General features: G+C 38.2%; 1 protein-coding gene across 16 annotated transcripts in view; it reads right to left on the bottom strand.

Annotated features, from left to right (window-relative positions):
- LOC100119218 (disks large 1 tumor suppressor protein) overlaps window positions 1-25,127 on the bottom strand; it is a 1,703,670-nt gene that overhangs the window by 660,590 nt on the left and 1,017,953 nt on the right. The gene's annotated exons all lie outside the window — the stretch shown is intronic.

The following is a 25,127-nucleotide window of genomic DNA, read 5'->3' as shown; positions in this document are numbered from 1 at the left end:
TTTTTCTGCTGTGCGAGTCTATGTTTGTTGCATACTTATATACCATACAAGTAAACAAAATATATGTATATGCTAAAGTTGTAGTTGCATAATTTACAAATTAATTAATTTATAAATTACAACAATGGATGCTATACATTCAAAGTGGCGTAAACCGAAACCAAAAAAAAAATCGTAAAAGTGCTACGAGTGCAGCTAACCTAATAAAAGCTCGAGCAAATGTAAACAAGACTGATCAAAATAAAAATGCAACAAAAACTAGTGTTCCAAATCGTAATTCTCTCAGTGAAAAACGTTGCACTAGAAGTGTTTCTAACAATACAGTAAATGCTATGCAAGCTAAACTGCAAGAGTCAGCAACAACAAGAAAATTGGCGTTTACTGATATGTTAAAAAGTTCAAGTGATGTTGTTAATGAGGAAGCAAACATGTTTATTAACATAAATGTTTTTAAAGTTATAGCTGACAAGATGACATGTGAATTTTGTAAAACAAATTCAGTGAATTTTGAATTAGAGCAACTAAATGGGTTTGCTGTGAATTTATTGTTTATTTGCAAAGTTTGTGGTGAAGTATGCGTGGATACATTTTCAAGCTCACGTACATATCATAATAAGAACAACTCTTCTTTCTTGATCGTGAGCAATGAGATCGTAGTGCAGTCTTTTACAACAGTAGGATTTAGGAATCGCTGCTCTTCAGGATGTTTGTGCTTCTGTAAATATGCACTGCATATCCACTTCGTCCTTTTACCGTCACATGGAAACAGTGAAAAGTCAAGCTATACAGCTAAAAAGAGAAGTTCTTTCAAAGAGCAGAAAAATTGTGCATCAAGTTCATAAAAGTTTAAATCCAGATTTATTATCTGAAAAAGTGACATTCTTTCTTCGTACGATGGATCTTGGCATAAGCGTGGGTTCATCTCTCTTTATGGATTTGGTTGCGTTATTGATATGATGACTGGTCTTGTTGTCGACTATGAAGTGTTTAGTAAATATTGCCACATGTGCATGATTACTGAAAAGGATTTAGGATCTGACTCTCCAGAGTTTGATATGTGGTACAAATCACTCAAAACTTCAGGCAATTGAAATAAAAATTATGATGGCTCTTCCGGCTCCATGGAGTTAGCCATAGCTGAAATTCTATGGCGAAGATCTGTGAGTGATTGTCAAATGAGATATATGACAATGCTATATGAGTATTTCAGTTCATCTCTTCTGTGAGTATCATCGTGAAAATTTACTCTTTTTGCTCCAGTGTCTGCTTCGTCCTCAAAATTGTTGTAGACGGTGTTCATAGGTTGGGCGAAGTCTGGAATATTTTCCCTTTCTCTCGGTTTCTGATCGGGGTTGCAATACACATAATGTACTCTAGGATACACGTAGCTGTCTCCGGTCATCTTTATTCTGGCTTTCTCATAATCGAGGGCGGTGTTGTAGGCCGCTTGTAGTGTTTGCGGTGCTGAGTCCACCAATCCTGTCCTCCATCCGTCCGCTAGCCCATTGACAAAGGACTCCAACGCTAACAGCTCAAGGTGCGGTCTCTGGTCCACAGCTGCTTGTGCTGCTGTCAGTCCTTCTTTCAGAGCTGTAACTGCTGAGTTTATCAACGCGTTCAAACGTACGTAAAATTGGTGGACGTTCTCTCCGTTCCGCATTGTGGCTGATTGAATTTCGTTTAAATAATAACCGTATGATTTGTTAGGGGCAAGGCTATCCTTTAAGTGTTTCTTGAGATCTTCTAATGTATTAAACGTATGCCCTTCTAACATTTGTCTGGCCTTACCTCTCAACTTTGATATTACGAATCTTAAATACTGTGGCTCCTGGTGCCGTGGAAGTAACGTAAATCCATTATCCACGTCCCGTCGTACTCGGGAATGTGCATGACCGCTCGAGCTATACTCTGAGTCTGGTTCGCTTCCAGGACGCTGCGGGAGACGTCTAACATTTGTTGGTCCCGTTCTGCTTGCTGGACACGATAAAATTGACCCAGAGCCTTTATTCTGGCTTCTACGTTCGCGATCGCCAGAATATCCTCTCTGGTCTGGTTCAAATCTTGCGCCATTTTTCTTATATTTTAGTTTAATTACAAAGAAAAAATTTCTAATTTCTCGTAAAGATTTTTAAAAATTCTAAAAATCTTTTAATGCTTTAAAATTTCTAAACCTTCAAAAAAAAATAATCTAATCTCAAGACTTCTTAAAGAAATTCTAGAAATTGTTACTCTAGTAATACTGGCTAGTTCCCCACCAGGGATGCCATTTTGTAAAGACCGTACTAGATAGTAGGACGGGCTGCGCGAGTCTTACGAATAATTATTATTTATTCGGGAGATCTAGCCTTCGGCTCGAGAGCCTGTACTGTTACTGAAGTTTCACGCGGAGTGTGGAATTGAGGATGTCCCGCGCTGCTAGTCTGCGCGGACGTGTATTTTGCGTGCGGACGGTATTCTGTCCTAGACTGCGGACTCTACGTTATGTCCGCTCAACTCGTTTCGTGTGTGGATGCTGATGGTTAGTTCACAAGTAAAGTACTCTTACCTGCACGTCGTGACTGCGAAGCTGATTCGAATTTATTTGTTCTGATTGAGGTTTAGTTATTATTATCAATTTAATACACACGGGTTTTATTTATATTGATTGTTATGTTTTTATTGGCCCAGAGCACTTCACACACGTTCAGTTTACAGAGTTGACGAAGATTCGCTATATTTAGCTTAGGATGTTGTCGTTTTACAGTTGTATTTAGTAAGTTTAGTCTTATTTATTTATTAATTGCAAAGTACTTATGATTTATCTTAACAACTTACTATTATTAATATCCTGCGCACTCTAGATGGTTCTAATCACCCTTTGTGGCAGATGCTGACTGTATTATCTACATGCGTTCACGTGGCAATTTAAAATGAGGATGGTCAACTGCTCTTGCTAACGCCGGAGATTCCACTCGACGGTCCTTCGCTTGTACTTTTCTCTCTGTGGCAAGGATCTGTATTCAAAGGGCTCTCCGGTGTATGCTATGCCAAGGGACGGATTTAGCACGCTCCAAACACTAACACTAACAAACACCGCCACTTCACCTTAGAATCAATTGTAGCCGCCAGTGAGTAAGTCACTACGCAAAAAGGCCCTGCGTGGATCGGCTCCGGGGTTTTTAAAATCTCGGTACCGATTCACGAAATTATGAAATTTAGATGACAAAGATCGTGGTAGTCCAATCAGCATTCGCCACAAAGGACCGACGCGTACGCCTTGCACTCGCTCCGATTTTCGGCGCTCAGTTGTATAATGTCGCAGTCGGATGCACCTGCGATCCGTATGCACTCTCTACGTGTTTACACGGTTGCCGGTTCGCAGGATGTACAAATATATAATTTAAGAGTATAATTGTGGGACATTACACCAGGAACGCCGTCGCGTCGTACAAAGCCGCCATTTTGCGTCGCTCGCGCGCAAACGGCCATCTTCGGGTCGCGCATCACATCGCGCGCCGCACGACACGTCAACAGCATCGGCGACGTCATCACCAACTGCTCGAGGCTCAACAACGCCCAACGCGGCTTCATCAGCAGCCTCGCAGCTACGAACGCCAAAATCGCCGACATACACCGCCGCTTCACGCTGACACCGGCCATTTTCAGGCACTCCAGCAACGCGCCAGCTCGCGCCGAAGCTACGGCATGTTGCGTGCGCCCCACTCTTACGCTTCACCGCGCCGAGCTGCGTCATGTCGCGCGCGCGCCTCACTCTCGCGTCTCGCACGGCACATCGCTGGGCCAACGACTCGCTGAGGATGACGCCGACGATCGCCGACGAGCTCATCGCTCCGGACCCTGCAGCCATCGCAAGCAGCCGATCGCTGTCGTCCAGCACGCTCATCGCCGAGCGGCTTTGCTGCATGCAGCAAGCCGTCCCTGCCAGCAGCAGAGCTTCCTCCCGACAATGACGCAGCATAGCTGATCGTCAACCTGGCAGCAGTAATCCACCACGCGGCGTCACCTTCTACCGCATCCACGGTACCGACGTCCTGGCACATCCGGTACCCGAGGATTTCAGCGAAGGACACCTTTCAACGCCGACAACCCAGGACCCCGGGTCGTCAGACCATCCCTGAGGGTGACCTTCTCACTCCTCAGGCCTTCCGCTAACAACTCCTGGACGCTGCGCAGCAACCTCCGGACGAGGACACTGCAGCCCAGGCAGACTTATTTTTTTTATTTCTTCAACCGGCTTCACTAGCCATAAGTTTCTGCGGACATATTTTCACCGTCATCATCGCAGCCTCGCATCATCCGGGCTCAGCAGCCCTTATCAACACAGGCGCCACGTCACACATCCGCAGCCTCCCTTCCAGGCAGAGTCCCCTTTTCAGGAAACTCATCATCGTTCCTCGGGAAGTCCGCCATTGTCACTGATGGGGGAGTAGCTGTGGCGGTCCCCTCCTACCACCACATGCGGCCCGACGCGCCGCCTAGCGGAGCACCACGACGTGGCGAGCACGAGGGGAGCTTTGAAGCTTAGTCAATTTCGTGGATCAGTCACGGCCTGGCCGTGAGTGCGAACAGACCTAGTCATCTTGTACATAGTTTAATATAATCTAGTCACAATCAGCACGCAGTATTATCATTATTCCTTGTACTTTGTCTGTTCGACCTTGACTACCTTATCTCCTATTAGGGACCCTAGAAGAAGAGATGTAATACTCAAATTTTCTATATATATATATCGCTCACCGACCCCCAAATTTTGGTTTTTATTATATTGTATTGATAAACAATAAATTGAGTATAAAAAATGTAAATATTTATTTATATAAAAGTATTGTAAATAATTAAAAAAGGACGGTTCATCTGTAGATAGTCAATTTAGATAGTAGATTTTTTTTGGAATTTAATCTTGAAATCATATTTTAACTCTTGTTTTTATTGTCTGATATATTCTGAAATTAATATAAATAAATCAATTTGGTATTCAAATAGAAATTCATTTTTTTACTTAATAACCAAAATATTTTATAATAGATGATTTAAAAATGTTACCTTTATGATAAAAAGTAATAGCTTATGTCTTTACAACAGAATTTCAAAAGAGAGGATTACCACACGCTCATATTGTAGTTACGCTACATCCTAAAAACAAGCTCATGACACCTCAATCTATTGACAAATACATTTCTGCTGAAATTCCTGATAATTCAGATAAAGGTTTACAAAAATTAGTAATTAAACATATGTTACATGGACCACATACAGATAAATCTCCTTGCATCATCAAAAATAAGACTATTTGTAAAAAAAAATTTCCAAAACCATTCCGCGATATCACCATTTTTAAAGAAAATGGTTATCCTGAATATCGAAGAAGAAATAACATTTCACAAAACTATATTTATCGAATTAAAATATTTAGAAAAATTATTCCAGTTGACAACACAATGGTTGTTCCTATAAATAACTTTTTATTGAAAAAGTATAAGTGTCATATTAATGTCGAATATTGTGCATCAATTCAAAGTATTAAATACATATTCGATTATATTCACAAAGGTGGAGATAGAGCATTATGTAAGATAAAAAAAATTGAAAATCCAAATAATTCTAGCGAAGAAACTGCCATAGTACATGATGAACTTACTCAGTATGTAGATGGTAGATATTTAAGCCCAATGGAAGCTGCTTGGCGTCTACAAGGATGTCCTCTTTGTGCTAAAATACCCGCTGTAGAACGTTTAGGAATCCATACAAAAGATCAACAACATATAGTTTACGAAGAAAATAAAGAATTGCAAGCCTTAAACAATAAAGAAACTACTTTAACAGCATGGTTTAAATTAAATAAAATTGATGATTTTGCAAAAACACTTAAATATGTTGAACTGCCTGAATATTATAGATTTAATAAAAAATCAAAATCTTGGATAAAACGTTCACGTTCTTCTCAATACAATACTATTGCTCGACTTAATATCGTATCACCAAAAGATACTGAGAGATTTTTTTTTAAATTAATACTAAATCGAGCAAGAGGTCCAACTTCATTTGAAGATTTGAAAAACCATAAAGATATAGAGTATCAAACATATAAAGACGCAGCACTTGCAATGGGCTTAATAGAAGATGATTCACATATTTTTATTATTTTTGAAGAAGCTTGTCACATCATGTTACCATTTCAATTACGTAAATTTTTTGCATGGTTTATTTTAGCAGAAAACATACAGGGTAATACAATTTGGAACAAATTTAAAAATTATTTCACCGAAGATTTTAAGACAAATAAAGAAAATAATGCTCTATCTCATATTCAAATTATATTAGAGAATGAAGAAAAATCTTGCAAAGATTTCAGTTTACCAGAACCCAATAGTATTATTAATGATGATGCAACATCTATAGATAATGTCTTACAAAGTGCCGATATCTTTAAATGTATGTTTGATCAATTGACCGATGATCAAAAGGCAATTTTTGAAGAGTTCGTTGACAATGAACACAAAATATTTCATTGATGGACCTGGAGGTTCGGGAAAAACGTTTTTATATAAAACATTAATTTATTATTACATGTCATTAAACAAAAAAGTTTTATCAATGGCATGGACTGGTATCGCGTCTATTTTGTTACCTAGGGGATTGACAAGTCATCGAACCTTCAGATTGCCTTTAGATTTAAATAATATTGAAAGTGCTTTTCTGAAATTAGAGTCTGACAAAAAAAGATTAAGAGAGGCAGATTGAATAATTTGGGATGAAGCTTCAATGATACCTAAAAAAGCTTTAGAAATTATAATTATTAATCGTACTTTACAAGATGTATGTCGTAACGATATTCCTTTTGCGGCAAAATTAATAGTATTAGGAGGAGATTTCAGACAAATTCTTCCAGTAATTAAAGATGGATACCGAAACTCTATCATAGAAGAAACAATTAAATATTCAACTTTGTGGCCTCTTTTTAAAATCTTGAAGCTCAATAAAAATATACGTTCAAATAATGTAGAATTTTCCTCTTTTTTGTTAGAAATAGGAGAAGGTAAAGTCGATACATTTGAAATTCCTCAAAAATGGAAAACTACCGATGTTTGCAATGAAATTTATAAAAATATTAATTTAGGTGCTTCCGTTAGTAGCGTGATCTTAGCTCCTCATAATGAAGACATCAAAATTTTAAATAACAAAGTTCTAAAATTATTACATGGCGAATCAAAGACATATTATAGTGTAGATTATGCAACACATAAAGGAGTAGATCAAACAGAGGAAAATATTCATTTAAATTATCCAGTTGAAATGTTGAATAATATCAGAGAAGGTCTTCCACCACATAAACTTAATTTGAAAGTAAATGCAATAGTGATGTTAATTAGAAATTTAAGTATTACAGATGGTTTATGTAATGGCACTCGTTTAAAGATTACCAAATTATATGAGTATAACATTGAAGCAGAAATAATTACAGGCGAAAACATTGGACAGAAAGGTTTTATACCGAGAATAACACTAAACACCGAAAATTCATCTTCGTTTCCATTTACTCTTTTTAGAAAACAATTCCCAATCATATTAGCGTTTGCCATAACGATAAATAAATCACAATGCCAAAGTTTTGATTCAATATGAATTTTTTTGAAACGACCATTGTTTTTCGCATGGTCAATTATATGTTGCATTATCTCGATGTCGAAATCCTGATAATATACGTATTCAGAATGAGTCACGTGAATCAATACAAAATATTGTTTGGAATGAAATTTTAAATATTTGATTCAAAACTGTTTAGTCAATTCTTAGGGTTTTCGATCATAGAATAAGTTATTATTCAATTTTTTTTAAATAAAAGACATGTATTTATATTAACTTCTTGCTACTTTTCAATTTCGAATTTTAAAATCATTTTGTAGACATTAAAATTAGTATGATACATGTAGGTGCCCCACGTTAGGTGGCAGCACCTCCCGACTGCAGAGAGAGAGAGAGAGAGAGAGAGAGAGAGAGAGAGAGAGAGAGAGAGAGAGAGAGAGCGGCCATGCTGCGAGCGAGCGAGCGCCGACGCCGAGAGTGTTCCGTAGACCACGGCACGAGTCGGTCGAGTTGGAGAGAGAGAGAGAATAAAGTGATTGTTTGAGAGAAGAGTGTCCAGTCTCTAGCCCAGCCTAGACTTCCTCTTCCTACATTGGTGACCCCGACGCAGGCTTCTCGATGACGAGTCAACGAGCGCCGACGAGAAGAAGAAACGCACATCTCGGCAAGTCTCTCCAGCCGCGGAGTCTTTGTCTCGCACGTCGCGGACAAAGACATTTTGCGATTGCGTCATTCTTCACGCACATCGCACATTCCCGTGTGCACGCTGGCACGCCGGTGCACACGCGGAGTACTATCGATAACCAAGTCAATCTCCTCGACACACGTTTTTTTTTTCGTGTCGAGGGCGGCAGCAACAAGTCCTAGCGACGCGCCGCCATTTTAAGCTATACGCGCGCAGGCACGCCGGCGCGTATAGTTTCCCCGCAACTATACATTGCACAACGTGGAAGCCCTCGCCGAGGGACTAAATCTTCTGCGCGAAGCCACCGTCACCGACGCCTTCTCATCGTCAAGGCCGTGACCTTTGGCGCTCTACAACAAGGATTTGCGTGAAGCCATCGACACCGGCGCCTTTCGTCCACCCAACCAACACCTCCTCATCGGCAGCAGTAGTGGCGAAATTGTAGCGTCGTGTGTGGCGAGACGTGCGAAAATCTCACACAGGTAATTTAGTGCGCGCGAGCGAAATTTCCACCGCAAAGCCGCCATCTTGGTTACGAAGCGGCTCTGAGTCCGAGAACTGTTTGTGCGAACCGCAACAGTTCGTCGAAGTGTCACGCATACGTTGCGTCAACGAATAGATTCAGTAAATCTATATATTTTTTTTTTAGAATGCGTAATTAACACAAGTGCGTTATTTCTTTTAGTTTCATAAGGCTTAGGGCACGTCAGGCCTCTCACGTGCAGACACGTTGCTTCCTTCTCCCGGACGTTGGTTCACGCAGAAGGAGCAGTTGAGAGAGTCCTCTTACACACGCCGCAAGGTCAACTCAGCGCCGCGGCATATACAGGTTACAAACTTTAATTCTATAATTTTACGTTTCCTATCTAGGAACTTAGTGATTTCAATCATTTTCCTCTTTTATCAAATAAACAAACGACGTTAACAAATAAATTCAAGCAACAGGCTCCCTCGCAAACAGACGCTGTTGATTCCTCCTCCCGGACGTTGGTTCACGCAGGAGGGACAACACGTCTTTTCCGAGAGCCACGTCGTTTGGCAACGCAGCGTAGCGTTAGCCTTTGCATTTGCACCTAGCAATAAGTTAATTTAGTTGGCGATTGAACAAGTCTTTGCCTTGCTGATGTGTGTACCTGCGAGTACACTTTAGTCTATCAATAATTCTGTACGGCTTGTTTCAACGTAGAGTTAGGCTGGTCGTTGCACCCCACCGTTTATGAGCGATAACGAGTTTAGCTTACAATTAAGGTCGGGCAAGCTAGTCCCCAAGACTTTCCTTCCAACTTCGCGTAATTCAAGGTCACTCAGAAGACCCGGGAAAATGTCATTATTCCACTCTCCAGTCAAGACAACGAATACAACCAGCACCAGCAACGAAAGCACTCAAGATACCACCACGAGCGACAGCCAACCAAGCATCTCTCCATCGCTCACCACCCACGTGAATTCGGATTTGTTACCGAGCACTTCGTTAAACACGATTTTTGACTACGTAGAGGTAACGAATATGGCAACCGGCCGTGGCCTGCAACCTAACGGTACGGCAAACGCCTTTCAAGATGGCTTTCGCCAGCCACCTGGCACCATGACAGGAGGCTTTGACTTCAGTGGAGTGAGCCAGCGATCAAATTTCCCAACTTCAACTTCGCACTTCTGGCCCTCAAGCACCACTGGCACCATTACCAACTACACTGGTGCCACCAACAAAAACAGACACTCAGACGGCCAGCGACGAGCGCCTAATGCCGACCAAATCCTGGAATCGATCGACCAGAAGATTGACAGCAAAATGGATGAATTTAAAAGGTACATGGAGGAATGCTTCGCCTCGTGGTCGCAGAAGCAACCCACGGATCACGTCATTGAAAACAAGGCTGTAATGACAACGACCTTGACCTTCGCAAGCTCGTCTCTGGCAACGACAACAACTGCTAGCACTACCTGCTACAGTTTTTCCAGCTGGACGCCCAACGCCTTCGGCAACAGTCCCTCAACTGGTCAAACCTTTCAGCCTGACCTACCTCTTGCTTCACATAGCAATCCAAGAGCAGACTTCCAACAACGAAATCAGTTTCAAGGAAACTCCATGCTTGGACAGCCACACTGCCTTCCAACGGCACCAAGCACCAAGCGTCTCCACGTGAGAGACAATCTCTCAAATGAAGTCTTCCTGATAGACACCGGCGCGGACATTTCCGTAGTTCCCAAGCCAGACAATTGGCATGGTAAGCCAGCTGACCTCAAGCTCTATGCGGTCAATGGCTCCACCATCAACATTTATGGCGTCAAACGTCGCGAGCTGGACGTTGGCCTACCTTACAAAATCGCTTGGAACTTCACCATAGCGGATGTTCCGGATTCAATCATAAGAGCCGATCTTATGAAGCATTACCATCTTCTGCCAGATCTCAAGCTCAAGAGACTGGTAGATGGAAATCAGTTTACGCACGCTCCCGCTTTCGTTAAGTCAGTGCAGCCAGTGCAAATTTCCTTTTTGGCTCCGAACCATAAATACGCACACATCGTGAACAAATATCCCCAAGTCTTTGGCCCTGACCAGTTCAGAACGGTCAAGAAAAGGGGAGTTTTTCACCACATTGTCACCAAGGGCCAGCCAGTCTCGCAGCGAGCCCGTCCTCTCGCTCCAGCGAAGCTCAAGGCAGCGAAGAAGGAATTTCGGAAATGGTGCGAGCTGGGCATCTGCCGGCCTTCCAACAGTGCATGGGCCAGTCCACTTCACATGGCGTTGAAGAAAAACAACCAATGGCGTCCTTGCGGCGACTTTCGCAAATTAAATCTAATCACAGTCCCGGATCGTTATCCGATTCCGCACATGCATGATTGCATGACCTTCTACCACGGCAAGAAGATTTTCTTGGCCTTAGACCTATGCCAAGCCTACCATCAAATCCCGGTAGCACCAGAAGATGTGCCCAAGACTTCAATAATTACACCTTTTGGACTTTATGAATTCCCAGTGATGACTTTTGGCTTTCGAAATGCCTCACAAACCTTCCAACGTTATATTCACTCGGCGTTGGGAGACCTAGACTTTGTCTTCGTCTACTTAGACGACATTCTTATCGCCTCCACATCTGAAGAAGAGCACCAGAAGCACCCAGATATATTGCTCAATCGCCTCAACGAGTACGAGCTGCAGGTAAACCTGGAGAAATGCAGTCTCGGGGTTTCTGAACTCGTTTTCCTGGGTCACCTCATCACGCCTAACGGTTTCAAACCTAACCCAGAGAAAGTTAAGGCGATCCAAGAATTTCCATTACCACAGACCATCGAAGAATTAAGAAGATTCTTAGGTCTTGTGAACAGCTATAGGCGTTTACTCGCGCACGCTGCCGAGACACAACGCCCTCTTAATGAATTCTTGAAAGGTGCCAAGAAGAAAGACAAACGCCCAGTTCCCTGGACTCCGGAAGCTGAGGATGCTTTCCGCAAATGCAAAGAGGATCTCATCAACTTAGCTTTCACAGCTTTTCCCAGTGAAAACGCTGAACTGCGCCTCATCACAGATGCTTCCGATACCGCAATGGGAGCGGCCCTCGAGCAACGCTCGGATGATGCCTGGCAGCCCTTGGCATTCTTCTCGCAGAAGTTCTCTCCTGCGCAAATGAAATACGCCACTTATGACAGGGAACTAACGGCAATTTATGAAGCAATTCGTTACCTCCATCACTACCTTGAAGGAGCAGAATTTAAAATTTATACGGATCACAAGCCTTTGATCTACGCTCTGCAGCAGAGCCACGACAAAATGCCAGCAATTCGCTCCCGCAGATTGTCATATATCGCCCAGTATAACACGGAGATTCTTTATCTCCCAGGGGAGGAGAATGACGTTGCTGACGCATTGTCAAGAATCAACGCTTTCACATCGCCTACATTTTTCAACTGGAGCGATCCTGAACTCTTGGCTGATCCACAAGTCAGGGAAGTCCTCGCTAACATCAACGCTTTCAAGCTGCCAACACTGTTCGACGCCAAACAACTCAGCGAAGAACAGGGAAAGGACGAAGAGCTAAAAGAAATTCTGCAAATGCCGGACCACCCCTTAAAGTTGCGCAAACTTACGTGGGGATCCGCGCACGCAGCATTTTACTGCGACATCTACGAGGACGTCATTCGTCCATACCTTCCCAAGAAATTGAGAAAGGAAGTTTTTAACAACTTTCACTCACCCTCGCATCCTGGAGTCAAAGTCACAACCCGACTCATCCACCAGCAGTATGTGTGGCCGAATATGAGTCGCGACATCGCCTCTTGGTGCAAAGCATGCACAGCATGTCAGCAATCTAAAGTGACCAAACACAATAAGTTTTTGCCCCGGCATTTCATTGCTCCAGATGCTAGATTCGATCACGTCCATTTGGATCTCGTAGGCCCCTTCACCCACAGCAACGGCTACACGCATCTCCTCAGCATCATCGATCGCTGCACCAGATGGCCAGAGGCAATACCAATTACAGATACCACTGCGGCTACGGTAGCTCGTGCTTTTCATGACAACTGGATCTGTCGTTACGGTTCACCCACGATGATCACTACAGATCAGGATGCCCAGTTCGAATCCAAATTGTTTTCAGAATTATTATCGATCCTAGGAATCAACAGGATCAGAACCTCGTCGTATCATCCTACTTCCAACGGCATGGTGGAGCGTCTCCACCGAGACATCAAGTCAGCTCTCATGTGCCACGTAGACAACCAAAACTGGGTTCGTTTACTGCCCACAGTCATGCTTGGACTACGCACGCGCATCCGTTTAGACACCGATGCTAGTCCAGCTGATTTAGTTTTCGGCAAGTCAATGAGAATTCCCGGTGATTTCTCTCCCTTCACCAACGAAGAGCCGAACGTTCGTGTTTTCTACAACGAATTTCGCGATTACATGAGACAACTGAGACCAGTTCCAGTTAATCACAAGACAGCTACCAAGCCATTCACACATCAAGGTTTAGATACCTGTACACACGTCTGGCTACAGGAAAAACCTATTAAACCTGCATTGACGCGGCCCTATACTGGCCCTCACAAAATAATTTCGCGCAATCTAGCGAACCACACCTTTAACATAGATAAGGATGGCACGGTTAAAACAGTCAACATTGAACGGGTGAAGCCCGCGTTCATCCTGCAAGATGATCCCGACGGCACTAAGGAAAATACCACTCCTGAACCGATCAGGATTCCTTCACCGACGGATATCAACCGCGTTCAACCAGCAGACGACACACGTCCAGCACCCCTTACCACTGATCCGGTGGATCACCCTATTCCTTCCCCACAACCTCATACACCCAAACGTACGAAGTTCGTGCCGAACATTTTAAAAAGGAATAGGCATTCGGACTCGATTCTGTTAGAAAACGAGACTTCTAAGAAACGAATCTCTTTCGCTCGTAAACCTCAAGTCAGAACGTTCGTTTCAGAAACTCAACCAAAGAACAAATTAGATTTAGTTTACACTGTTAACACGTTACGAAAAATTTTCTCACGTTAGTTAAGCTCATTTGCGCTGGGGTGTAGCGACTAAGTCCTCTCAAGCTCTTTACTTATTTAATTTATCTAATAATTATTATTTAAACGTCTAGTCATGGACAAGGTCAGAGAAGCTCGAACACAGCTGCAGGCATACAGAAATGCCTCTTCCGATGAGCAGCTGCGGGCGGATTGCTTTCGAGTTGATTTAGACCTCGAGCAATTCGAAGTCTTCCTTCAGCAAGCCCTCGAACATCGCGAAACACGAGCACTCACCACCATATACGCGAGTTCGTCAAACTTTCCGGTCATCCAAGATGCTCAAGTTCCTCAATTGTTCGTTAACAACAAACCTGTATTGCGACTTTTCCTGCGTGACATCCTGTATCGCGTTACTAGGAAAAAGCTCTACGAATGCTTGTCAGCACAAGGGTGCACCGATTTTTCCATAGATAGTCTTAAGAATACAAGAAAGGGCTCCGTTGCGGTCATTTCTTGCAAGTTACTGTCATCCTCATGCGCTATTCAGATCAAATCTTGTAAAAAAGAACTGACTTTCACAGATCCTAGAGGCAGAATCTCATACATCAAAACGAGACCCGATCAATTCACTCAGCAAGAACCTTTACCGAGCACTCAGCCCGCATTCAACAAATTAACGCTTCTTCCCACTCCTCTTGTAGACATTTTACAATGTGGAGATGTGATCAAACGCTTAGCTCACTATCTTACTTACAATGATTTCCTAAATCTTTACACAGCTTGCCATGATGACCCCCAATTCCATGGCACAGCACTTCCATTCGACTCTTGTTACGATCGGTACTCTCACTCCAATGGTCTGAATAGAATGCTTGAGGATGTCAACAACTTCAAATTCACCAGTATTTCATTCAATACGTCAGTCAATATAATAGAAATTCCGTTTATTAACAAATTGTTATGGCGCTGCGTCAGCCACAGGCCAATTCCCGGCAAGTATCTTCATCTGCGCGAAATGGACCTATCAGCTGTCACTGTCTCTAAGAAAACTTTCGATCTACTCTCGGACAGTTTTGCAATAAACAAGCTCACGTTGGGCAGCACCCCAGGTGGGTGCGACGAATTTCTAACAGTGGCCAACTTAGAATCACTGAACTTTGTAAATAACAAAAACTTATCGCTTAAGTTTTTAACCAGAGAAAAATGCAGTTCTCTGCGTTCTCTATCGTTTAACAACTGCCAAGAAGTGCCTATCGAACGTCTGTTCGACTTCGTAAAAAACAACACACACCTTGCAGAATTAAATTTCTCAAATTCTCAAGGTAGAAAGAGACACACAGTCGATCTTATTATGTCAATTTTCTCTCCGTCCAATGTCACTGAAGCATTTAACTTCAACTATTCAGCCTGTAAAGTATTCCGTACTGAGATCATTCCTCGAGTAGTGTTCTTGCGTACGAATACTCTCAGGACACTTAATCTCGAAAACAACGACTATTTCAAAGATTTTGTTACAGACATCATAGACAATGCGCCAAACCTAGTCGAGTTGAACTTATTAGGATTGGACTTCAATTATCCGTTACTTCTTTCAAATTTACCTCAATTACGGTCGATCCGGATAAATTACAACTACCATATTGTAAATGCACTCATCAGTGCTGGTCCTAAACAAATCTTTGAAGTATTCATAAACAATACGTGGGGAAAGAAAAGAACTCGAGTAATCAACCTAGCTAACTTAGCTGGAACGATTCACGCCTGCGAACAAATAGATTTTAAGTTTGTTAACTGTCGAATCAATGTTCCGACGCACGTTCGCCAAGATCTCGCTACACACGGCGTTAGTCTACGAGCGTTAGACAATACTGTCTCTTTACTAAAGACTTTGTAAATATTTTAAGTTCATATTAATAAGTTCATACCACGAATTGTTACCATTAGAATTTACACAATCGTTATATTGTAATCTCAGATTCTAATATCTTTAGTTTTAATGATAACTTCTGTAAACGCTCTCCAGCTACCGACACTTCGCAATCATAAAAAATGTTGTAATCTCTCTCCGTCATAATTCCATGGATCAAAATAATAAAAATACTTTTCCATTTTTTTTTCATTTTCGGGGGGAGTACTGTAGTTGCCCCACGTTAGGTGGCAGCACCTCCCGACTGCAGAGAGAGAGAGAGAGAGAGAGAGAGAGAGAGCGGCCATGCTGCGAGCGAGCGAGCGCCGACGCCGAGAGTGTTCCGCAGACCACGGCACGAGTCGGTCGAGTTGGAGAGAGAGAGAATAAAGTGATTGTTTGAGAGAAGAGTGTCCAGTCTCTAGCCCAGCCTAGACTTCCTCTTCCTACATACATAATTCTTTTTAATATTATTTTACAAGAATCATCAATATACACAATGCAGAACAAAACGGAAAGATAAATGATCGTTTAATAACAATTTGAATTAATTTCATATTATTATAGGACATGATATAATAACGTCTAATTAATTTATAAATATTAAATGATTATTTAACATATTTACGTAAAAAAAGTTTCCATTGAGATTTCGTCCAGTTAAAAAATATAGAAAAAAATCAAGATTTATTATCAAATTAACTACGTATTTAAATTTCTTTTTTCAATATGAATACGTAAAATTAATTAACTGATAAAAATTAATAAAAGTTAATTTTTCTTAATTATATCATATTTTACGTAATTCAAAGGGGAAACATTTAATTTAAATACAAAACTGATTTGATAACAAATTGATTAATATACATTATTTTTAACCAGATATTATTTAGATTAAATGCACAAATTAAAAATATTAAAATGATTATAAAGATTGTAAACTTTTTTTATGTAAATATGTTTCTGCAGGATGGAGAATGGTACTAGGTGGAGTCTTAGGAGAGGAGGACTGGTATCTAAGACTGCCGTGGTTATATGGCTCTAGTCGATGATTCCACGGTTTTTTATTAAATTATTATATAAAAAATTCAAACTGTTAACAATAGATAATTTCTAACTTGATATATATCCAAATCAATAGTATAATTTTATATCATGAGTTGTACATGCTTTTTGGTGGGATATTTGTGAAATATCCCACCAAAAAGCATGTACAACTCATGATAGGACATATTATTGACAATGCTGACGGAATTCCAAAATCAAAAATGGCGGAATCAAAATGGTGGACATTATACCTCCACCAAACCCATTTTACCGCAACAAATGATTTTTGATCAGTTTAAAGTATCGATATGAGGGTTTTTGGGGCCACTGCGCCTTATTTTAACCTCGAAATTTTTAAATCCAAAATGGCCGATCCAAAATGGCGGACATTATACAACCACCAAAACTATTTTACCACAATGAACGATTTTAAATCAGTTTAAAGTATCGGTATGGGAGTTTAAGGGGCCGCTGAATCTTATTTTATCCTCGAAATTTCAAAATTCAATATGGCCAATATAAACTGGCGGATATTTGTCATAACCCACCCGCAGGCTCTCTCGCGAAAAGCCCCTGCTAACGCGCAACCCGCCGAACACGCCACACACGCTGCAGCGCTTATCACCGCGGCGCTAGTACCGCGGCGCGCCACTAGGCGGCTTACCCACAAGTGAAGTAGCGTCACGGAGGGCATATAAGGAGGCCGGGTCCAGCGCTGTACCTCGCCCCTCTTCCAACAGCCTAATGCTGCAAGTACACGGCTCGTGTCCAATGACAACTTGTGCAAAGACTTCAGCAAATAAAACTGTTTTGTGGCAAAGGAATTTATTGCTTTCAAGCAATTTATTTCATTCCTCTTTTTTACCTACACCCCCAACCCCTTCCCACATTTAGCAACCCATAGAAAGGAATATTTTCTTCAAGGAATGCTTTCTTCATCGGCGACTTTTTCTCCAACAGTCTTTTTCAGGATAGTTGGTGAGCAAGTCCATCAGCGGCTTTATTCATAGGCGACTTTTTCTCCAACAGTCCTTTTTAGGATAGTTAATAGGTACATTAATAGATGCATTGGCGACTTCTTCTTCAACATCCTTTTTAAGGCAGTTGTTGAGTAAGACTTACTTTATCGGCAACTCCTTGTTCAACTGTACTAGCCGTAATTTTGTTATTTCTAACATTTTTTTGTTTTGATTGTGCTTTCTCATATCCTACAACAATGTCTTCTCCTGCGAAAAAGTATCGTATCGATAGATGCGTTAATCCATTTGATATTAATACAGGACATAGCAAATCTCTTAGGAAGATCTCCAAAGAATTTCAAGATGTCTATCCTGATTATCCAACATCTTCACTGATTTGTGATACATGTAGAAAATCCTTTTACAAACTACACGATTTGTCATCTCCAAACGTCAGTATGAGTATTGATTTTGAATCAGAGACTGACTCCCCTTCGGTTTCAAACACGGATGCACCTATGCAAATGATCTTACAGGTATTTTAACTGGACTTAAAAACAAATTCCAATCCCTGCCGGAGAACGATCCATTACGTGTCAGTATTCTTACTATTTTGCCCGAACACTGGGCAATACGTAAAATTATGAACCAATTTGGTGTGTCTCACAGAATGGCTCGTAAAGCAAAACAGTTAAGAGAATCAGATGGAGTTTTGGCTTCTCCTGTTGCAAAACGTGGAAAAACATTACCTGCAGAAACTACTCAGAAAGTTGAAGATTTTTATGAAAATGATCTTAACAGCAGAATTATGCCAAATAAAAAAGATACCGTCAGTATTTATTTATATGGTGAAAAAATAAAAGTGCAGAAAACATTATTACTTACTGATATTAAGAACCTTCATAATCAATTTAAAGAACAGTTTCCGGAACATCCGATTGGGCTTACCAAGTTTGCGGAACTGAGACCAAAATGTTGTGTCTTTGCAGGATCCTCTGGTACACACAAAGTATGTGTATGTACGATACACCAAAATTTCAAGGCGATGATTGACGCAGCAAATTTAGAAAAAATCTCAAACAATATTCTGAAGATATTTCACCAAAAAATGATCACGAACAAACTCGTCAATTCCTAACAAAGAGATTTAAAAACTGTCCACCTGTCACAAACATACAAATGGGGCACGGATTTATCCCAGAATATCGGCGAAAGCCATTTATCACCAGTAAAAACTCCACGAACGAGGAGCCAGAATTGATAAGAGTGCACAAAATGTCATTAAAGATTGATTCATTTGGCTAAATTATATATTTTATTCATCCACGCAGGCATATACATATACACAGAACAATAGAAAAATGTAAGTGCAAAAACCGCAGACAGATAATTCTAAATCTAATAGACCGGAAAAATATAAGATTCATGTGCACAAATACTGATTCCGAAAATACATTTACCTCACAAACCCCCATATCGATACTTTAAATTGATCTAAAATCATTTGTTGCGGTAAAATTGGTTTAGTGGCGGTATAATGTCCGCCATTTTGGATCCACGATTTTAAATTTTGAAATTTCGAGGTCAAGCTAATATTAAATGACCCTGAAAACCCCCATATCGATACTTTAAACTGATCAAAAATCATTTGTTGCGGTAAAATGGGTTTGGTAGAGGTATAATGTCCACCATTTTGATTCCGCCATTTTTGATTTTGGAATTCCGTCAGCATTGTCAATAATATGTCCTATCATGAGTTGTACATGCTTTTTGGTGGGATATTTCACAAATTAGAACATTTTTACTATTGTTTTTGTTGAAAGTGCTATAAAAACGTGGGTTTCAGGCTCCATATTTTATGCGCCACATTGGATTTTTGAAAAGGCCAGAACTTTTTCAAAAGCCCTTGACCAGACGATCATTTTGAGACCTCAAACGTCTTGTTAGGTTAACGCGAATTTTGGGTGCACTGATGGTCCGGTTGACGTGAAACGTCCCATATATATATATATATATATATATATATATATCTTCCTATATTATATAGTCATTTTGGCAAGACTCCCCCCCCCCACCCCTCCACCCCCCACTACCCCCCCCCCCCCCCACCCCCCCCCCCCCCCACCCCTCCACCACCCCCCACCTTGGCCCCCCCACCAAAACACGTAAAATTCTTTCATTTTTCTGTTATTTTCGAAAATCTCAAAAACCCCCCCACCACCCCCCACCAAATAACATGACTGCTCTCTGCGTTATCGGGCTTGAGACCGTCATACTTTCACAACGCTATTGCGTAGTAAAATAAGGCCGCATTAACAGTCCAATTAAATACAAATTTATAACATATTATGATTAAATAGATTTAAATTGGATAATATTAAATAGAATTAAGGTTTAGGTTAAGGTAAGAAGTATCAGTTCCAAGAGAACCAGATATTGAAGATCTACCTCTAATTTTATTTAAGTTATAATATTAAAGTTAATTATTAATAACGTGAAAATAAGTTAGGGAATAATTGAGTTCAAAGAACTCAAAGAACCATCAGAAAGTATAATCGTTATAGATGATTCACTGATTGAATAAACAACAAAATGGACAAGATAAGCGAGATCAAAGACCTCGATGAATTTTCAGGTAATATGAGTAGTCAGACAGAACTAGAGAGACAGAATAAAGAGACAGTTTTCCACACCACCCAAGGGGTACTGTCAAAAGTACATTTTATTAGTCATAATACAATGTACTTTAGGCGCGTTGATTTTTTTTTGTTTTTTTTTATTTTATTGTATAAAAATTACCAATAATTTCATATAATTTCATGACATGATCAAATTATATAAAATTATGGTTATTGGCAAAAATGAATTATGTTCTAAACTTCATGCATTTGTAAACAAAATGATTATTATTGATTCATTTTTATCAATTAGAATTTTTATACAATAATCTAAAAAAAAACCGTGGAATCATCGCCATGAGCCATATAACCACGGGAGTCTTAGATACCAATCCTCCTCCCCTAAGACTCCTCCTCATACCATCCTCCTTCCTACAGACACTTTTACTTGAAAAAAGTTTCTAAATGTTACAACTAATGTACTACTATTTATTTACAAAATTAAATATAATTTTTGAACAGGGTACAATTTAAATTGAAACTTTTTTCATGTAAAAGTGTACAAATAATCATTAAATATTTTTAAGTTAACTAAGTATTATTACATCATGTCCTATAATAATACAAAATTAACTTACTGTATTACTATTAATGATTATTTGTGTGTCTGTTCTGTGCTGTTTTTGTGTTATGGTGTATGAAAAAGGTTTTTAAAAAGAAGAATTTTAAAAATGAAAAATATTTTGTGACTGAAATTTTGATACAATATTTTCGAATAATATTTATGATCGTAATAAAAAATAATAATTTGTAATGAATAATTTGTAAAAAAAAAATATTGATTTTGTTTTGTGAATTGAATCTATGATAATAATTGCTTATTTAGAAAATTATGAATTTACATAAATAATTTATGAAATAATATTCGTACTTTCATTAATTACACAATTAATTTTGATTGATATAGTTGAGAATGTTAGCTATATTAATTATATATTCAACATAAGCTGCATCATCATTTTTCAAGGAATCCGGAAGAAGATCATGTGTTCTACGAAATTTTAAAATACATTGAATAGTTAATGTAGTTTTAGTTGGAATTTGGTCTAAACTTATAAATTTTGATGTTATTTGAACTTCGTCAAATATTTCGAAAAATTGAATTCGTGAATGTAATCTTTTTAATTGATCTTCATCATATTCTCTGATCAAATCATTTAAATAAAGTTCATAATTTACTTGCTCTAATTCATGTTCTTCAATTTGATTATTTAATGCTCGCAAAAAGTTTTCATGTGCTTCGTTTTCTATTGGAACTAAAGAATTTTGAGTTGGATCCCACTCCATTTTTAAATATTTGTGGATACAGCTATAATATCATTAAAACAAAAATATTTTTTTTATTAAATTAAAAAAATATATATATGTATATTCGTGCAAATTAAGTATAAACTTCTAATCGAAAATTTCATTCCAAACTATATTTTCTATTTCTGAATTGTTTTCACTTTCGTTTTGAATAAACAATCGATTAGGATCTTTGCATCTAGATAATGATACATACAATTGTCCATGAGAAAATAAAGGTTTTTTTAAGTATATTCCTACATTATCGAAACTTTGTCCTTGAGATTTATTAATAGTCATAGCAAATGCTAAGACTAGAGGAAATTGTTTTCTGTATAAAATAATTGGTAATGAAGATAAATTTCCGGTATTTAAAGTAATTCTAGGTATAAAAACTTTATTTCCAATTTTTTCCCCAGTTATAATTTCGGCTTCAATGTTGTAATAAACTGTGCTAGACTTACAATGGCAGTGATTTTATTCTCCAGAACAGAACTGTATCTTAATAACAGTTTTGTATATATACACACCTAAGTAAAACCTTCAAAACAAAACTGTATCTTTAACTATGTATATATACAAATTAAGTATAAGATGTTATCACAGGATCAAACGTAAATAACAAAAGTATCACTGAGTAGCAAGAGTAGACAAATGTCGGTAAAATAGAGATTAACTGCTGTAACTATTGGCGTATAATACATCTTACCGGACCGGTCACGTGACAATATTTCAGAAGAAAAAACTTTGACGAAAATAAATATACCAGGCAAATTTTCAACTTGCAATATGCAATGCAATCGAAATATCTCAATGCAATCAAGATTTTTTTTTGAACAGTAAAAAAACAAATTTTAAAGTACACCGAACTACAATTGCTAATGTCGTGACCGTATTTGACGATCTTGCGCGGTAAGCCAAAACTTGCCGCGCAAATTTAAATAGTGTAATTGCCGTTTAAAAAAGTTTATAAATACATTTTTTTATTATTAATTAATACAGTTTTTTACTATCAAATAATTATTTATAAATTAAAAAAACAATTTTACAATAACGAAATAATTATTTCATATCATCCGAATGGCTCGCGTTAACTCGCTCAGCAGCAACAATTTATAAATAATTATTCAATGGTAAAAAATATGTTTATAATTTTTTTCCAAACGAAAATTACACTATTTAAATTTGAGTGGTAAATTTTGATTTTACTCAGCGGCAGGCACATGCGCAATCCACTATATTCTCCTTTGACGTCAAGACCGTCAAAAACGGTCAGGACATTAAAAATGTATCTAAACAAAGACGACTGTACGAATCAATCTTTATACAAAGACTATATGAATTAACTTTTATATAAACTAAAAAATCAATTAAGTTAAAAAAAATTAAAGTTAATGATATGAATTAATAATTTTGAGTAAAATTTGAATATGTATATATACACTTAGATAGATAAGAAAGTAACAAATAAAAAACTATTTATTATAAATGTTTTTTAAATGTTTTATTACATGTTACATACATTAATTAATGAAGCAGGTAGTATTATTTATTTAATTTATTAATTTTTATACATAAAAAATTTCTTACTCTACACAAATATTTACAACGCACAATATATTTACAAAGTCTACTGGAACTATAACTGAAAATAATACATTGTGTTAATTAATAACAATAACCAATTGTTTGCAAATATAAAATGTGAATAAAAATACTTACGAATAAAAATCCGTGGGGGATTTTCCAAACGATCATCTTATTCATATATTATAAATCAAATTATTTGCGGGTACGATTCCCACAGTACCCGCAAATAATTTAATTTTCAGGATCACCTCACGTCTCCCAATGGCGCGCAACTCGAATTTTATAAAGTCAATCATTTTATAGATGCCTTTTGCGGCACAAAGATTTAAACATTAAGAACATTAAAAAAAATTAAAATTAATTTAAAAAAAAATATATATATATAAATTCAAATGATGAATTTCAAGCGTCAGAAAACTTCAAAAACTAGCTAAAACTATTTTAAATGCCATTAATAGTAGAAGTTCAATGTTAAACAATACTTTTACTTCCAGTAACAGGTTTTCTTATACAATAAGATCGATCATTTTCAACCATCCAGAACATGATTATCAGTTCATGAAAATAAAATTTTGAAGATACAATCACACAGAAACTACAATAGGGGGTTGGCGAGCGAAGCGAGCAGGGGGGCGGAGCCCCACTAGTATATATATATATATATATATATATATATATATATATATATATATATATATATAATTAGATAATGAATGTGAGTTTTGTAAAGTTAAATATTTTAAAGGAGCCATATCATATGATACAAAATACAATCATTGTTGTCATAAAAATAAGGTTATTCTTGATAATAACACATCATATCCTCAAGAATTGAAGGATCTATTATATAAAATAATTCAAAAAGTATTAATTTTAAGAAAAATATAAGAGATTACAATAATATATTTGCATTTGTCAGTTTTGGGTCTAAATTAGTATACTTTAACAATCATGAGCCACAAGTATTAAAAATATGAAGATAGGTTTTATATTCACAAACAGATCTTTGAAAAACCAGATCATAATAAAATAGGAAATGATGACGAACCTCCGTTTGACCGCGATATACGTATTTATCCAAAACTAAAAAACCACAACAAATAAATATTCTCAGTAAACATCTTGCCCAATAACATATCCTTTGATATTTCCTTTTGGTCATCCAGGATGGCAACCGTATATAAAATGTACAAAAAAAGAATATAAAAATAATAATATATTAATACTACAGTTTTATTCATATAGATTAAGCATACGTGGTGATTTCAATCCCTATTTGAATCTGTAAAATTTATCACAAGAATTCATTGTTGCTGTTTGGACAAGGATCGAAGGATGTCGATTATATTACTTACGTACTCACCAAGCACAATTAAGAACTGAAATGTATAAAGGATTAATGGATTACGTTTCCAATCGGGCAAATATTGATAATTCTCGAATTGGAAAAATGGTAATATTACCATCATCTTATATAGGTAGTCCTAAAGCTATACAACAACATTATTTAGATTCAATGACAACTACAAGTCGACGGAAAACCAGATTTTTATAAAACAATGACATGTAATCCAAAGTGGAAAGAAATTTAAGAGAATTTATTACCGTATGAAAGCACAATAGATCGTTCTGATCTAATCTCAAGAGCTTTCCATGAAAAATTAAAAATTTTGAAAACCGAACTACAAAAAATTATATTTTTGGTAAAGTTAAAGTTTATGTTCACGTAATAGAATTTAAAAAAAGGGGATTACCACATATTCATATGTTATTATGGTTGCATACCAATGATAAATTGCGAGATACTGATCAAAGTGATTCTATCATAAGTGCTGAAATACCAAATCAAAATGAATATCCAAGATTATACAATATAGTAAAAAGTAATATGATACACGGTCTCAGTATATCACAAA

The sequence above is a fragment of the Nasonia vitripennis genome (genome assembly GCF_009193385.2).
Source record: "Nasonia vitripennis strain AsymCx chromosome 4 unlocalized genomic scaffold, Nvit_psr_1.1 chr4_random0003, whole genome shotgun sequence".
Lineage (NCBI taxonomy): Eukaryota > Metazoa > Arthropoda > Insecta > Hymenoptera > Pteromalidae > Nasonia > Nasonia vitripennis.
This window is presented reverse-complemented; position numbering and strand designations above follow the sequence as displayed.